Here is an 8,326-nt window from a genome sequence, read left to right as displayed (position 1 = left end):
GATGGGTACTAATCGGGGAGATAATTTCATAAATTATATAAATGTCTAACCACTACACTGTACACCTGAAAGTAATATAATATTGAATGGCGATTACAATTTAAAAAATAGCGGGCTATATAGTACAGCATGGGGAATATAGTCAATAATATTGTAATAACTATGTACAGTGTCAGATGGGTAATAGACTTATTGGAGTTATCACTTTGTAAGGTATATGTCTAATCACTATGTTGTTTTGTACACCTGGAATATAAATAAATAAATAAATAAATAAATAAATAAATAAATAAATAAATAAATAAATAGATAGTTCATCCTATTTTCATCTCTTCAGGAGGGTCAGGTCAACTGACCGAATTTGGGAGCAATGGTTTCTGTTCCTGTTCCTTCCACGGGTTGTTTCTGAGCTCAGGTTCTGGCATAGCGCCTCAGACTCTTGGCACCTGGTAATGTGTCCACAGCCTTGTGTAACTCTCCTGATATGTATTTTGGGGTTTTAGAACACTTTCCGGTTTTTTAGTAAGGTGAAACACAGCAAAGAGAATGGCATTTTCTTTTGAGAAATAGCATTTTAAAAGAATGCTTAGGAAAAATGCCTTTGGGGACTGCACGATGGGGGTTTCACTCACGACAGGAACAGGTGGCCACACCTGGGACCTGGCGAAGTCTGGGAGGGAGGTGGCTGTGGATGTTTTGGGTGATCTGGTTCATCAGGAAGGATGTCATCTCCAGGGACCCTGGGTCAACTGCTCTTAGAACTTTGTGTCAACATTGCAGACGATTCTGCAGGTGCCTTAGCTCTAGGCATAAGCAAGGAAATTGCAGCCCCTTCTCCCTCAGGTGAAGCAAAGGTGAATTCAAAATAGGGAATGATGTCACAAGTCCAACTCCAAAACCTGGGTGGAGTTTTGATGGTACACATTTAAGTGTTCAGTTCAGTGTGACACTGATGGTGTCAACTAAATTCAGCTGAACTGGCCTCAGAAGCAGGGAGGGCAGCTGGGCTAGGAGGGTGCAGTGGGCTAGGCCACCTTTGGCTTCACTACCTGCCCACTCAGCCTCACCCCAGCCCTTACTTCTTCCTCCTGCCAATCCCTGAGGTTGAGTGAAGAAAGGGGCAGATGGCTCTTTCTCTTCCAACTCTGGAAAGAACTGTAAGTACGTCTTCTGAATATATCCAAATTATGTCAAGTGCTCAACTGCTCAAGGGTTACAGAGTATTGTAAGCTTGGACTCCCACTGTATCTCCAGGTTTCTGTTGATAGCTTCCATCTGTCCTGAAAGCAGAATTGATGGCTCTATGCATACCCTGGAGCCACAGCAGGGATTTGTTCTGAGGAAAGCAGGTGTGATGATAATCACACTCATTTAAAGTGATTGAAGGCTTACAAAGCCAAATTGTCGGGTGTCCTCTTCAGATTTAACAATGTTTAGTCTGTCCGTGCTCCTAATTGAACGCACCCCCTCGGGGGAGCCTGCAGTGGGCTGGTCGTCCAGAGTTTGCAGTGGTGAGGCTCAGCGGAAACCCTTCAGATGGGCACTCTGGGACCCTGTAGTCTCCTCAGTCATGCAGAGCAACAAATATGTCCTGCGTTTGGAAGAGTAAATGCCACTGCATTGGTGATAAAAATGGATTTTTCTCTCTGATTCCATAATCTTGTCAATTAAGACAAGTGGTTAATATAATTTTTAAATTATGTTAAGAGAATTCCTAAAGCTTTGCTCTGGCCCCATGGGAACACTTAAATGAGCTCAGAACACTATGGCTATAGTGGGCAGCTTGGCCCAAGAGACAAGTGTGGGAGAACACGACCTTTGATCAGAGATGTTCTGAGAGGTCCATATGAGATTTTGCTTAAGGGGATTGGATTAAGATCAGGCAAATCAGTCTAGGTGCGGAGAGAATCTGAACTATATCAATAAAGTAAGTAGAAGTGAGCCACTATGAACATGTAATGCTAATGGAAAAACAGGTTTCATTTTGTTAAGTTATTCACTAGGGAACCAACTTTAGTTCTTTCTAATCCTTTTTCTTCAAACCTGATTGGCTGCAAGTTGCAGAAAAGGAAGCATGTGAAGACACAATGGGACACTTCAGGGTAGGTAAATGACATCTGCAAATGGTGGATTCACATTGGTTTGCAAGGTGGAAACAATGATTTTTAAAACTCACTCAATAAAACCAAACAGTCCTAAGTGTATGTGGAAGACACAGCTTACTTATTAAAAAGTCTTTTTTCTAAGTCTGTTAAATTATGTAATAAGTATTATTTGTATTTTCAGAGAAAAGCTGTTTTCAAATCCAGATATTTTAAAAAGAATGATTACTTTTTCATCTGACACTTTTCCTAACCTTAGGAATCCAAAATAGTATTTGACAAATACTATTTTTTTAAAATTTATCTTCAACATCTGTCCCACTCCATTTTGCTTTGTGACTTCTTCATTTAACAATAAATTATCTAAAAAAAAAAAAGATCAGTGGTCGGCAGGGATTGCAAGGCAGGAATAGACTGAGCACAGAGGATTTTTTTAGGGCACTAGAAATATTGTGTAGGATACTACAATGATGGATACATGTCATTACATATTTGTCCAAGCCCATAGAATGTACATCAAGAGTGAACCCCCTAAGGTAAACTATAAACTTTGGGTGATTATGATGTGTCAATATAGGTTCATCAATTGTAACAAAAGTACCACTCTGGTGAGGAATGATGCAAGTGGGGGAGGCTACGCATGTGTAGAGGCAGGGGCTACATGGGAAATCTCTGTACCTTTCTCTCAAATTTTCTGTGGACCTACAACTACTCTAAATAAAGTCTTTAAAAAAGAAGACAATTCAGAGAATGGAAGAAAATATTTGCAAATTATGTCTGAAGAACTCTTACAATTCAACAACAAAATGACAAACAGCCCAATTAAAATATAGACAAAAGACTTGAATAGACATTTGTCAAAGAAGATATACAAATGACCAACAAGCACATGAAAAGATGCTCAACAGCATTATTAGAGAAATGCAAAATAAAACCACAAGGAGATACCACTTTATACCCACTATGCTGGCCATAATGAAGAAAACAGAAACAAGTTTTGCTGAGTGTGTGGATAAACTAGAACTTCTGTACATTGTTGGTGCAGCCACTATGTAAAATTTGGCACTTTCTCAAAGAGATAAACATAGAATTACCATATGACCCAGCAATTCCACTCCTAGGTATACGCCCAAAGAACTGAAAACAGGTGTTCTAAAACAATTTAAAACTACTGATAATTGCATGCCTCTGTGATTATACTAAGTAACATTGAATTATTCACTTTAAATGTGTGAATTGTAAGTTATATGAATAATATCTCAATATAGCTGCTATGTGTACACACACACACTCACACATATACGTGGAATGAAGTACTAATATGCTACAACAGGAATGAACCTTGAAAACTATGCTAACTAAAAGCAGCCAGTCACAAAAGGCCACATATTATATGATTCCATTTATCATACATGAAATGTTCAGAACAGACAAACATATAGGACAAAATATACATTAGTGGTTGCCCAGGGCTTGAAGGAACGTAGGATTAGGGTAGTTACAGCTAAAGGTTACAGGGTTTCTTTTTGAGGTGATAAAAATATTCTAAAAATGACTGTGATAATGGTTCCACAACTGTGAATATACTAAAAAACACTGAATTGCATACTTTAAATGTGAATATATCACAATAAAGCTGTTTTTCTAAAAACAAAACAAACAAAAAAAAACAAATTAAAACAGTTCACGAGGAGGCAAGGGGATTAGAACATGGGTTGAGCTAGTCGACTAAGGAGGCTAACTCACACATGGAACCCTTGTGCCGCAGGATGTATCTCCTCTAGCAGAGGACAGGGGTTACAGCTCAGATCCAGGACTGTGATCCACATGGGCAGCATAGGATTTCACTGGCTGAGTCTTCCGGATCTGTGTCCTCCATGCCTTACTGTACTCTTGCTGATGAAGAATGGCAATGGGAGTTTCTACAGACTGAGCCCACTTTTGCCACTCTGGCTTGGTGGCTACCACTAGCATTTCCCTCACAGAAACCCTGGTAGCTTTATATTTCCACTGGTCACTGATAATTTGCTGAGGATAATGACAGTGCTTCTTCTCCTCTATTTCCCTGCTTCCAGGAAGCTGAGATTCTTCCCCCAGAAAAGATTTCACATTTTGGTGGACATACAAAATGCTCCCAGGGTCCTGATGTAACATTTGGCAGGCAATGAAGCAGCCTTCTTCAGCGCTGAGGACCATCCCCAGGATTACACCATCAGCAATGTACAACAGTTTCAGCTACAAAAGGTGTAAAGACAATGAAATGAGGAACAACAGCAGTACCGTCAAATGGGACATAGCCATAGCACGACAAGAAGAAAAACAACCACGAAGATTTTCCAAATTCTCTTTTCTAGTCGTGTATTTTGAAAAGAAGGGGAAAAAAGCCAATTCTTCTCCACTTTATTCTGTAGAAAATGAGGATGACTCACGTTTCATGAGTTATCACTCCAGCTTAACATTTTCCCCATTGTCTTCCTCTCCAATTTTTTTTAGAGCAGGCAATCCACATCTTTAAATAGCACTCACAGTCTAAAGTCCCATAGTTTTATTTCAACCATTTTATTATCTTACTTTACTGGTTCCAGACCTTGGCTGCTTACCTCGTCTACTCCCCCAACCAATGACATGCAATTAACTTTCTACATTATGTCACTCAAATTCTCTGAGTAAAATCCTTCAGTATGAGACCAGTACTTTGTATAGTAAGATGATGAAGGCAAGCGATACAGTTGGTCTTGTTTGGTTTTTGGAGAAATGTTTTCTGAAAGTCGCTGCCTGATAGTATATGTGGAAAGTCACTCTGAGTTGTCAAAAGATATATTTACCCTGCACTCACCTTCTTGTTATCCTCAAAGTATATTTGACACCCATCTGCTATACCATTTATCTCTCGATTTTTGCCTCAGAGCAGCTACAGCATGAGGATTCCAATCACAGGCATGGAAGGAGGCCGCAGTGGCATGCACTAGAAATGGCAATTGTAGAACAGTAGATTCCTACAGAAAAATTAGACACTGCTTGAAATCATGGGCCCCAGTGGCCAACCATAAAGGAAGGTCCCAACATATTTCTGAGACTCAGAAATAGCAATTGCCTTGAGGGAACACCCAGTTTTGGACTGAGTTGGGAGTTAATTTCCTATAATCACAGCCAATGGACTAAAGAAGGCACAGTAAAACTGATGAGCTCAGATGTAAGAAGTCCCCTTGTTCAAATTTGTAGATGACTAGACTCTAGATCTCTTAGAGAGAGTCTTTATCTTCCTCCTTGTTACCAATAAGCAGATACTTAGTACTATCTTGACTGGAATACTTATATACATGTTCTTTAGGGAGAACATAACATTAACATCACAAATATTTAGAAGATACACAGACCAAACGTTGAATACTTTAGAAAATTTATACCATACACATATCAAGGGCCAGTTCATTCTAGGAGATAATTGAACAGTAGTGTTCAAAAGACAGTAGACAGGGAGGTATTAGCACTCCTTAAATTATTCCAGGTAGAGTTTGAAAAGTTATTTGAATGATAATCTAGCAAAGGAAATTATAAGAAAAGAACATGTCAGGCATGGGCATCATGGGAGAAGACTCACAGGTATAAAAAATGTGGGTGCTGACACGCAGGAGGACGATTTTAGACTTCATCCATAGTGAAATAGGAAGTCCTGTTAGGAGGAGAACCACATGATCACAAGGAAGACATTTTCTTCTTAAAGGAATCACTTTAAAGAGCTCACCTAACAAGGGGACACTAAATTTGTTAGGAGGGCAATAAAGAATTTTTATTCTATTAACAACAAAAAAAAATTGGTATTCAGTGCACTTTAATATGAATATATCATATTCAAACAACATAAGTTTTTACCCTCCAGGAAGTGGAGCTTTATCTTCTCCCCTTGATAAAGACTCAAGAGTGGACTGAACCTGAACAGGGTTTTGGGGAAGAGGTGGCTACTTCAAGCCAGTGGTCTCAAGAAGTGTCACCTTCAGGGGTGATTGGATGGCTCAGTTGGTTAGAGAGCGAGTTCTGAACAACAGGGTCGCTAGTTCGATTCCCACATGGGACAGTGAGCTGCACCCTCCACAACCAGATTGAAGACAAGACGCTGCAGCTGAGCTTCTGGAGGGGCAGGCAGATGGCTCAGGTGGTTAGAGTGTGAGCTCCCAACAACAAGGTTGTTGGTTCAATTCCCACATGGGATGGTGGGCTGCACCCCCTGCAACAAAAGATTAGAAACGGCAACTGGATTTGGAGCTGAGCTGCGCCCTCCACAACTAGTTTGAAGGACAATGACTTGGAGCTGATGGGCCCTGGAGAAGCACACTGTTCCCCAATATTCCCCAATAAAAAGTCACATTCATAGAAACCCCTTAGTGCTTGTCCAGTACAGGGCAGTGATGGCACTTGCAGCTTCTCGGTGACGATCTCAAAGGAGAACATGCACTGGCTCACATCAAAATTATTCCTAGGGAAAGAAATATAACAAGAGGGAAGCTGAATAACATATTCATCAAACAAAAAAAGCGAGGGCTCACAGTTGTTCATTATAGTAGCTAGTTCAGACAAGAATCGAAACTAATAACAATAGCTAAAATATAAATGCTTACTATGTGGCAGGCACTGTGCAAAGCGTGGGTTCTATATTATTTAATCATCATTCCAACAACCTCATGAGGTTATTAAACCCATTATTACAGATGAGAAAATTGAGGTCCACAGACACACAGCTAAAAAGTGACAGAGCTGGCATGTGAACCTAAGGTGCATGACTCTTAGTTTGTGCTCTTAAATTGTATAGTACAGTGGACGCGTCTTATTAGGGAGACCACTTCATGGACTGTATAGATGCCTGACCACTGCAGTGTACACCTGAAGGTGAAGCTGAGTAATACTGAATGTCAACTATAATTTATATATAGTCACAGGATGTGGAGTACAGCATAGGGAATAGAATCGATGGACTTTTAACAGCTATATACCATGTCAGAGGGGTAGTAGATTGGGGGACGGCGGTTATCACTTTGGGAGGTGTGTAAACGTCTAACTATTACAGTGTTTTGTACACCTGAAACTAATGATAAAAAAATAGCTTTGTTTATTTGTAGCTAGTAGTAAAGTTTGTGGCTCTTTCTGTGTTGTAACCGTTAATATTTTCAGTCCATGTGTGCATACGAGCGTGTGTGTGGTATAGTGGTACTTGTCGGAAAAAAAATTGTATAGTAAACTATCCTTTAGTTTAGATTATGACCCTTCCACCTTTCTCGTTTCCTTTTGACCCTCTTAACCACTTCCTATACACACATACCCTTCCAAATGGGTTTCCATTGGCTCTACCACAATCTACTACATTTTTCATGTTCTAGAAGACATTGTGATTTACTAAAAGGAACCAGGGTTCCTTGGAGAAATGGCTGATTCTACAATGGCTGTGGCAGAGAATATATAAAATGAGTATCTCGTAGTGCCAGAAAGTAAGAAAGTGCTCAAAACACAAACAATGGGGTCATGCCAAGGGGACATAGGAACCAAAGTGATAGAACTTCCAATGGATAAAACTGAAACAATTTGAGACAAACAATTCTTCCTTATAGAAGAATGCTGAATTTATGTAGATTCTCGCCCTCCAAAAAGTGGAGCTTTATCTTTCCCAGCCTTTCTCGAGTGTGGGCTGGACTTAATGACTTCCTTCTAAAAAAACAGAGTATAGGGCTGACCCGGTGGCTCAGGTGATTGCAGCACCATGCTCCTAACGCTGAGGTCGCCAGTTCGATTCCCACATGGGCCAGCTAAGATTGTGAACAACAGCTCTCCCTGGAACTGGGCTGCCGTGGGCTTCCCTGAACTGCTGCAGGCTGCTGAGTGCTGCCGCCAGCATGAGTGGCCGGCAGCCATTGTGAGCAGCTGGCAGCCAGCGAGAGCTGCCCTGAGCTGCTGTGAGCAGCCGACCAACGACTGGCTTTCTTTCAAGGTCTGCTTGGAACCAGTCAAGTTCATGAAACCCTTCTCAACACTCTATATTACCTTGGTCTTTTCCTTCACTGGGTTCTTTTAATAAATATAGCAGATATCACAGATTTTTGACACTTGGTTATAAGCTGCCATGCATTTTCTGTAATGATGTGTAATAGCACTTATGTCCTTGACTAAGATATAAAGTTCTTGAGAGCAAAGACTAGCCTAATTTTTTTTTCTTCCTCTCCCCCAATGTCCTTTAG

The 8,326-nt window shown here is 40.5% G+C and overlaps 1 pseudogene; it reads right to left on the bottom strand.

Annotated features, from left to right (window-relative positions):
* Nucleotides 1-3,832: 3,832 nt before the first annotated feature.
* On the bottom strand, nucleotides 3,833-7,436 carry LOC117038440 (tRNA wybutosine-synthesizing protein 2 homolog; annotated as a pseudogene).
* Between the last annotated feature and the right edge of the window lie 890 nt (nucleotides 7,437-8,326).

This window comes from Rhinolophus ferrumequinum, chromosome X (genome assembly GCF_004115265.2).
Source record: "Rhinolophus ferrumequinum isolate MPI-CBG mRhiFer1 chromosome X, mRhiFer1_v1.p, whole genome shotgun sequence".
Lineage (NCBI taxonomy): Eukaryota > Metazoa > Chordata > Mammalia > Chiroptera > Rhinolophidae > Rhinolophus > Rhinolophus ferrumequinum.
Note: the sequence above shows the minus strand (reverse complement) of the source record. Positions and strands in the feature narration are given on the sequence as shown.